This window comes from Sorex fumeus, unplaced genomic scaffold, assembly GCF_029834395.1.
Source record: "Sorex fumeus unplaced genomic scaffold, SorFum_2.1 ptg000086l, whole genome shotgun sequence".
Lineage (NCBI taxonomy): Eukaryota > Metazoa > Chordata > Mammalia > Eulipotyphla > Soricidae > Sorex > Sorex fumeus.
In genome coordinates this window covers 8386204-8396163 of record NW_026606143.1, presented here as the reverse complement: position 1 = coordinate 8396163, position 9960 = coordinate 8386204, and the positions used below count along the sequence as shown (strand labels likewise).

The 9960-nt window shown below is 47.1% G+C and overlaps 1 non-coding gene across 1 annotated transcript; it reads right to left on the bottom strand.

Moving 5' to 3' along the window:
- Window positions 1–407: 407 nt before the first annotated feature.
- LOC130039443 (small nucleolar RNA SNORA72) lies at window positions 408–543 on the bottom strand. The gene has a single exon (XR_008794870.1). It is a non-coding gene; the product is annotated as a small nucleolar RNA SNORA72 (small nucleolar RNA).
- Window positions 544–9960: the final 9417 nt, after the last annotated feature.

Here is a 9960-nt window from a genome sequence, read left to right as displayed (position 1 = left end):
GAGAGAGAGAGAGAGAGAGAGAGAGAGAGAGAGAAGAAAAATTCTGTAAAGGGTCCAGTCCTAGCTGAAATGGCACAACACAATCTGGAATGAACTGAGTCTCAAACATAATTTTAAGAGAATAGTTCTGATTTCTAGGAAATACATTCAAAACAACTAGGATAATTTTCCAGAGAACAGGGGTAGACCAGACCGTATTTTTTGAGTCAGGAGTAAGGTTTCTCATTAAAAATGCATATTGGGGTCCTGGATCAATAGCACAGTGGGTAGGGCATTTGCCTTGCATGTGGCCAACCCGGGTTCGATTTCCAGCATTCCATATGGTCCCCTGAGCACTGCCAAGAGTAATTCCTGAATGCATGAGCCAGGAGTAACCCCTGTGCATCACCGGTGTGACCCCCCAAAAAAATTATCACCAGCATTTCTAAGACCAGATCTAGGTGGGTAAAGAACTGGGTCTGGGCACACAAGCATGGTCTTATTATAGCGACCGTTTAGCCTGTCCTGATTATTACAAAATCAGAACAGTGAGAATATTCGCAGAAGGTTTTTTGTTTGTTTGTTTGTTTGTCTTAAGCTATCCTGTGCCTCAATTTTCTCACCAGTTAAATAGGACCAACAGCACCTTCTCAGTCTTTTCTTTTCCCTTCCCTTCCCATGCCTGAAAACACTGGGATCACACACTTTGTTGCAGTGGTCACACCCTTGGTTAGTGTTTGCACATGCAGCCACTGGGCTCAAAAGGTGGCACACTTGGTCGTGGCACAGGCAATCCACAAATGTCAGTGATGTCAGAGTTGTGCTTGGCATGGGGCTGCTGTTAGGAATCCCCAGTGGCTCTGGGGCTCAAACTAGAAGCCCTGTGCTTGCACTGCCACTGAGCCTCATCTCTGAAGCCCCATTTTCTCTTTCCTATAGTTGTTTTATTGGGTTTCAATGAAATTCCATGCAAAGTACGTAAAAAGAGTGTTTGGCACACGTTGAACTGCTCCATAAAGTTGCCCATTAATTTTCCAAATTGTTCTTTTTCCTATTCCCTATCTGGGAAGCCCTGGTTTTGGCATGGTTAGAATTGCCTTGGAGCATGCTTGACATTGGAGGATGAGCCGTGGGTGCTTCCTCCGCCACTGAGCCATCATCCGGGGCCTTCCTCACCGGGGATTCCTAACAGCAGCTTTCTTGTGGTGGTTTCAGCACATGGGGGCAGTACTGAGGTTTGAACCTGTAGTCTTATGTTTGCCAGGCAAGTAGTCAAAGCCCCTGAGACATTGTCTTGACCCCATTCCAATAGTATTTATTTATTTATTTATTTATTTAGCTTTTTGGGTCACACCAAGCGATGCTCAGGGGTTACTGCTGGCTTTGCACTCAGGAATTACTCCTGGCGGTGCTCAGGGGACCATATGAGACACTGGGAATCGAACCCGGGTCGGCCGCATGCAAGGCAAATGCCTTACCCGCTGTACTATCACTCCAGCCCCCCCCCCTTTTTTTTAAATGAGATGAGTGATTTTAAGAAAAGGGTCCATTTTCAGATGGACCTACCTCACAGGCCATAGTGTAAATGTCTTGCTACAAATAAATTTGCTGAGTTTGTTTCCAATAGCTGTTTTGGTACTTTAAATTTATTTTTCACACACATAAGCATTAATACATATCGGTATTAGTGTCCGAGTCTTGGAAAAATAATTGAGAGGTGCTGAACAAAAAAAATGCTTTTCTGTAATTTTTACAGGCAAATGCCAGGGGGGCTAGGTGTAAAGTGTTAGAATCAAAAGAATTTCCCCTCAGAATTGGCAAGATATGACATCTAGTGTTGCCAATTTGATTCTAATTTTCATTTTTCTTTTCTTTTTAATTTTTATTAGTGAAACACCATGAGGTACAGTTGTAGACTTACAAATTTTTGTGCTTGGGTTTCAGTTATACAATGATTGAGTACCCATCCCTCCACAATTTTTCTTTTTTGGACCACACCTGGTGGTGCTCAGGTTTTTTTTCTCCTGACTCTGCACTCAGGAATTACTCCTGGTGGTGCTTGGGGGACCATAGGTGGTGCCAGGGATCAAATCTGGGTCGGTTGCGTGCAAGACAAATGCCCTACCTGCTCTACTATTGCTCTGGCCCCACTTCTAATTGCTTTATTGGTAATCAGTTTACTTTTACTCTGAAATTTTTAAAGGATTATCTTTAAATTCTAAAATCTAAAATAATGAAGAGTGAACTAAGGACAACTTTGGATGTATAAAAAAATTCAATAGGGATATTGGTGGTGGGGAATGTGAACTGGTGGAGGGATGGGTGGTTGAACATTGGATGATTGTAACTCAAACATTAAGTCTTGTAACTGCATCTCACGGTGATTCAATAAAATAAAAAAAATCAAAATACAGTATATTATCAAAGGTAAATGCATCTCAAACTCAGTACATCAGGATCTTCTGTGAGCTGTATTACGAATTCACCACCAGGGTCTCACCATTCTACAAGGAAGTGATCATCAGCGTAAAGAGAGGGGTTCAGCAGGGCTATACCATTTTACCGAAACTCTTCAGTGTTACCCTCGAGAACATCATGCGACAACTGGAATGGGAAGGAATGGGAGTGAAGATAGACGGTCGGCAACTACACCACCTCCACTTCACTGATGACATCATTCTAATAACACCAAACATTAGCCAAGCAGCACAAATGCTGGCTGACTTCGATAGTGAGTGTGGAAAGGTCGGACTACAGCTGAATCTCACGAAGACAATCTTTATGAGAAACAGTCTCGTTTCTAACATTCCATTCGATCTCAACAGGACAAACATCTCCAAATGCAACAGTTATGTGTACCTAGGTCGAGAAGTCAGCATTACGAACAACCTGGCACCTGAGCTGCGCAGGAGGAAGTGAGCAGCGTGGAACGCCTTCAAGAGCATCTAAGAAATAGCTAAGAGGATAAAGAACCTCTGACTTCGGGCACATCTCTATGATTCCACTGTTCTTCCTGCATTAACATATGCCTCAGAGACCTGGGCCCTATAAAAACAGGATGAGAACGCTATACGGGTCTCCCAAAGAGGAATCGAAAGAGCTATGCTTGGAGCATCACGCTTCACTCAAGTGAGCTGGAGCTGGGCTGGAGCGATAGCACAGCGGGTAGGGCGTTCGCCTTACAAGCGGCCAACATGGCCGACCCGAGTTCGATTCCTCCGCCCCTCTCAGAGAGCCCGGCAAGCTACCGAGAGTATTCGATATGCCAGACACAGTAACAACAAAGTCTCCAATGGAGACGTTACTGGGCCTGCTCGAGCAAATCGACGATCAACGGGAGGGCCTTTACCTTACCTTTACCAAGTGAGAGAAGGAATCCGGAGTTCCAACCTCTGTTGACAATCAAGAATCAGGGATGCTGTCTCGTTTGCTAAGGCATCGAAAATCAGATGGGCCGGACATGTAATGCAATTTGAAGACAACCACTGGACTAGAGCTGTTACCGACTGGATTTCACATGACGTCAAAAGAACACGTGACCTCCTACCTACGAGATGATTAGACTTCTTCGTCAAGACCCTGAACAAATGGTTTGAGGCTCTTCGTGTTCCTGTAGTGAGCAGACGCCATTGGGCTACACTAGCACGCGACAGGGACAAATGGAGACGTTGCTGGCGCCCGCTTGAGCAAATCGATGAGTAACGGGATATCAAGTGATCATCAAGTGATCAAATGCATCTCAGTGGAGGAGTTGGTAAAGTTTATGTCTGACACTTGGTGCATGCTAGTGACCTGAACTTTCAGGAGCCCTCCTAATATTACACATATTATTGCTTTGTTCTTTCCCTTCCACTATCTTGATTATCCAAGCAGAATCACTGCTATACGAATAGTTAACTTTTTGAATTGACCTTTCATATCTCTTGATGTGTCTCTCATACTTTTTTCCCCCCTTAATTAGGGAGGATTGGGATACACCCAGTGTTGCTTAGGGGTCACTCCTGGCAGTGCTCAGTGCTTACTCCTGGCTCTGTGCTCAGGGATCACTCCTGGAGGGGTTCAGGAAACCGTATGTAGTGCCAAGAATCAAACCCAGGTTAGTCACATATAAGGCAAGTGCTTTAACCCTTGTACTATCTCTCCGACTCGAAAACGTGTATTTTTCCATGGATATCTATCTGTTCACTGTTCACTGTCCTCCCATTGTTCATCGACTTGCTCGAGCGGGCCCAGTAACGTCTCCATTGTGAGACTTGTTTGACATATCGAATATGTCACGGGTAGCTTGCCAGGCTTTGCCGTGCGGGCAAGATACTGTGGGTAGCTTGGCGGGCTCTCTGAGAGGGGCGGAAGAATTGAACCTGGGTCGGTCGGGTCTACTCTGCACAAGGCAAATGACCTACAGCTGTGCTATCGCTCCAGCCCATGGATATTATGATGGCTATTACCTGACACATAGGAGGGGTGCTTCCTTCATGAGCTGGCAAAGCTCGGTAGGAAGTTCTGAGAGGAAGGAGTATCTCTGAAAACTAAAGACCCAGGGATATGTCTTCTGAGTTCAAATTCGAAATCCACACTAGCTGTATGGTTTTTGCTTGTTTGTGGGCTACACCCGGTAACGCTCAGGGCTTACTCCTGGCGGCCTCAGTAGACTGTTTGTGGTGTTGGGATTCAACCTGGTTTGGCTTTGGTAGAGACAAGTGCTCTACCTGCCTTGCCATCTCTCCCTGACCCACAGAGTTCTGTCATTTCAAGCTGTTGAAATCAATGTTAAAAAATATGTGTTCCCATGGGGCTGGAGAGATAGCACAGCGGGTAGGGCATTTGCCTTGCACGCGGCCGACCCGGGTTCGATTCCCAGTATCCCGTATGGTCCCCTGAGCACCGCCTGGAGTAATTTCTGAGTGCAGAGCCAGGAGTAATCCCTGTGCATCGCCAGGTGTGACCCAAAAAGCAAAAAAAAAAAAAAAAAGTGTTCCCGAGGGCTGGAGCAATAGCACAGCGGGTAGGGTGTTTGCCTTGCACATGGTCGACCCGGGTTTGATTCCCAGCATCCCATATGGTCCTCTGAGCACCACCAGGGGTAATTCTTGAGTGCAGAGCCAGGAGTAACCCCTGTGCATCGCTGGGTGTGACCCAAAAAGAAAAAAAAATGTGTTCCCAGGACCAGGGAGTAGTTCAGTAGTTCAGTGGTAGAGTCTTGCATGAGTGAGGCAGTTGGTTCGACACCCGGCACACCCAAAAAGAAAAACAAAAGTTGTTCCTGGTCCAGGGGTGACTTGCTCAAGAATCAGATGTGGGTGTCAGAGAGCTAGTACAGAGGTTAAGACCATGTCATATTAGTGGCCAATTTAGGTTCCAGGCCCAGCATTATATGATACACTGAGCATCTACGGGTGCATCTCTGGGGGCCCTTGATCACTCTGGGGTGGTCTGGGTAATCTGGGTAACCAGAGTCACCGCGCTGGAGAGAAACCCTGGGTGCGGCACCTGGGATCTCCTTAAGCATTTCTTGGGAGCCCTCCTCGGCCAAAAATAGAAAAAAGATGCAGCAGAAGATTCGAATATGGCACTAAATCCCCCGTGTGGGCCTTGCTGAGCGCAGTTGGGCTTTTGTAAACATTTTTTTTTTGCGGGAGAGTGCAATATTCCATTTCAACAGATGAGGGCGCTAGAGGACCGGCACAGAGCATAGTTAGAGCGCCTCGACTTCCTGCTTGTGGCTGTTTCTTTTCCTGCATTGATGGCGCTACTGCCAGGGGCCTGCAGTTCCATGGTGCCCGCCTTCCGGCCGTTTTCGGCTGAACCCCAGCAGGAAGAATCCATCCGAGCCTGGAGATCAACCCACCGGGAGGGCTTTCCAGCCCAGGTCACTGCCCCAGGCCCAAGCACCCGGCCGAGGTACTCTGATCCCGGCCTCGGCCTACCAGTCGTGGGCGGGGCCTGTCTGTTGTCCCTCCGAGGACTTTTCTACCTTCCAATGGGGGGGCTGTGATCCCCCCCACACCCCTACCCCCTCTGACAGGCCGGGGAGCCTCAGCGTGGGTGGGAAAGTGCGATTTTCGAGTTTTTTCCTCCCATGCGTCCAGGCTGCTCCCCTGCAACTATTCCTTTGTTCTTCGGCATTCGCTTCCATCTGATTGGTAATCCACTTGAGTTCATCCTTCTTTGTCTGAATTATGTTCAGATGACTGGGGGGAGGGGGGGACGTTGTTTCTCCTAAAACTTGGTACAGGGTCAAACGAAATGCAGGGCTCCTTCTTCGCTCTGGACATTGGCCTGCAACTCCTGAGATGTGTATTTCCTTTCTTTGCCGTGATGACTCATTCTCCACCCGGGAGAACGGCCTGCCGTTCAGCCTGATTCAGACTCTCTCGGCTTTTTCCCCTCTGGAGAAGCCTGTGTTCTCTCTGGAACACATCTGTCTCGCTCTCTTTTTCTCCTCGCATTTCTCTTAAGTAAATTCCTTTCAGTACAACTGTTTTACTTCACTAAAACAAAGACCAAAACCTCAGTGCAGGGGGGTGGGGGTGGGGGTGGAGGAAGCTGGATTCAAGGGCTGAAGTTAGAGGATCAAGCCCCAGCACTGCGTGATCGGTCAGCCACTGAGTCAGAATCCCCTGAGCGAACCCAAGTGTGGCCCCCAAACAAATGACCTCCCCCACAAATAAATGTATGCAAAATATGTGAAGAAAGACACCTCCCACACTGGAACATTAGCTGTGGATAGAAAAATAAAAACACCTCAGGCCCTTGAACTTAAAAAATGACTGACCCAGGAGAGAACACAAGTGGTAGAGCACACTAGAATGTAAGGCCTGAGACCAGTCCCTGACACCATGTGCTTCCTTGCATTGCCAGGAGAGGCACCCCAGCACTGCTGTGGTGGCCGTTTTCAAATCAACAAATAAGGGCTTCTAAGATCATAAACCCGAAGGAGGAAACAAACAACCCCAAGCAGAAATCAGCAGACATCATAACTGTAAGGCTTAGTTACAGCCCCCGCCCTGGGGTAATAGAAAGAACATAAGATCAATAGACTGCAGATTATTAGAAACCTAAAAGTCAGACCCACACTTAAGAACAAGACACTGTGGATAAAGATTTCAAAAAATAAAAAAAAAAGAACTATAAAGATTAAAAAAAAAAGTCTCTGGGCCAGAGTGATAGTCCAATGGATTAAGAGCTTGCCTTGCACAAGGCTGATCCGGTTTGATTCCCAGAAACCCACAGGGTCCCAGAAGCCTCACCAGAAGTAGTCCCTGAGCACAGAGCCAGGAATAAGCCTGGGGTGGCCCCCAAAAAAACAAGGAACAATAAAATACAGTCTCTGGGGCTCAGGAGTAGCTCTGTGGCGGGCAAACCCAAGTGTGGCCCCCCCAAAAAAATACTCCCCCCAATAAATAAAGGTAAAATATGTGAAGAAAGACACCTCCCACACTGGAGCATTGACTGTGTGGGCCGTTGAACTTAAGTAAAAAATGACAGACCCAGGAGAGAACACAAGTGATAGAAGACACTAGAATGTAAGGCCTGAGACCAATCTCTGACACCATGTGCTTCCTACAATTGCCAGGAGAGGCACCCCGAGCTCATCTTTCTTTGTCTGAATTATGAGTTTATCCTTCTTTGTCTGAATTATGTTCAGACAAACATAGCTTGAGGCATGGCAGGTTTCCCACTTTCGGGGCCGGAGAGATGGAAGGGGGGTTAAGGTATTTAGCTTGCATCCCACTGATCCAGATTCAAGTCACTCTTGATCTCAGAGCCGGGAATAGCAACTGAGTACTGTTGGGTGTGACCCCCCAAACCGGAAGGAAAAATTTAAAAAAACATTTACTTGTGTTAATGTCACTCTGGAAGAGGAAATGGTAGCTTCGGGAAAGGAAGGGACTGACTCTTTTCCGACTGTCAGCACTTTTTTTTTTTTTTTTTTTTGCTTTTTGGGTCACACCTGGTGATGCACAGGGGTTACTACTCCTGGCTCTGCACTCAGGAATTACTCCTGGTGGTGCTCAGGGGACCATATGGGATGCTGGGAATCGAACCCCGGTCAGCCGCGTGCAAGGCAAACGCCCTACCCACTGCCCCTGACTGTCCGCACTTTATATTGTTTTCAAACCATGTGAATGAGTTCAGATGGTTTGAGAAACTGAAGGCGAGGTGAGATGGAACGTGTGAGAGATGCTTGTGACCACAGGGCTAAGCCTGGGAGCAGAGGGGGCTTGGGAAGGTGGCAGGAAACTTCAGATCCCAGTGCAGATTTGACCCCTGGAGAGTTAGAGAGACAGATCCTAAGGAAGTTCAAGAAAGATTCAACCAGGCTGATGGGCGGTCCTCAGGGTCAAAGTAGTGGGCAGAAGGCACCACGTATCTGCGTATCTGCCTTGGTCACAGGGCTGTGCTTAGTCATTGGCTGATCACAGCCTGTGGCAAGTGTGGCCTCATGTGGCCTCCATGCTAACAAGGTGCTAGATTCTGCGGGCAGCAGCTGAGGCCATCTGTCAATTATAGTCCCCGCCCAGCCCTGTGATTCCATTTCATATTTTAGAAGGGCAAAATAAAGACCTTGGCAGACAAAGACCGAAAGGAGTTTTTGGTTCCTCCAGAAAACACTGCAGACTGATTCACTTCGGAATGAAATATTTTGCATCCTTGAGGGCCATGTAGGCTGCAGGAAGTGATGATGGCCAACGGGAATAAGGAAAAATGTGGGAGAGGATTTGTGAAAACTGCAGCAACCTCTAAATAGATACGGACTGTAGAAAACACACACACACACACACATACACACACACACACACAAATATGGTGATACTGATTCATGTGGTATATAAAAAACAAAAAAGAGGGGAATTAAAATGTTGGCCATGACAGGTTGAATTGGAAGGGACAATTGGAGGTTGAGTATTTAAAGGTCCAGGGGCATTTGCTGGATGTAATCAAGTCGAGATGACGTCATAATGAGTTATATGGGTGGTGTGTGGGGGGGGGAGCTAAATCCAATGACTGCATTTGATGAGAGAGGAAAGGGAGGAGGAGAGTGCCAGGCAAAGATACACAGAAGAGAGGAGTTTATGTGATGAAGCCAGACGGGAGACTGTACTGAAGCAGCCATAAGCAAGGAACATCAAGAATTGTGGTGTTAAAAAAAAAAAAAAAGAATTGCGGTGTTGAGGGTGGGGGAGGACGATGGGAGGGCAGGGAGGGGGTAGGGGGGAAGTAGAAGTGGAGAGCTTCATGAGCCCCGAAGCAGCAAGTAGTCTTCAGCGACAGCATGGCACTGCTGTCACTTCCGCTTCTGAGTTTTAGCCTTCAAAACTGAGAGAGAGGGGCCGGTGGGATAGCACAGTGGGTAGTGCGCGTGCCTTGCATGAGGAAGACCCAGGCTAAATCCCTGGCATCCCATATGGTCCTCCATGCACCACCAGGATTGATTCTGAGTGCAGAGCCAGGAGTAACCCCTAAGCATCACCGGGTATGGCCCCAAAACAAAAAGAAAGAAAAAACTGAGACAATTTATGTTGTTTGAGTCAACAAGTGAGTAGTCATTTGTTATGGCATACTAGGGAACCTTACACTGCCTCTTTTCCAGAGAGGCTGGATGAAAGAGAGCCACTTTTCTGGATCGTTGTTCTGTTTCCTTTTAGTGGTTATAGCAGGTTTGTAATGGGAGCTCACTATAATTTAAATGAGGATTTCCTTCATGCCCATTGTCACTAACCATCTTTTCATTACTTTTTGGCCATCCTTATTAATCACTTTTAATAAAAAGTCTGTTCATGTTTCTTGTCTATTTTATTTTATTTACTTTGTTTTGGCTTTGTTTTTGAGCCACATCTGCCAATGATCAGGGCTTCCTCCTGGCTCTGTGCTCAGGGATCACCCTTGGCAGTGCTTGGGAGACCATATGGGGTGCTGGGGACCAAATTTGGGTCAGTCACATGCAAGGCAAGTGCTCTACCCACTTTACTATCGCTC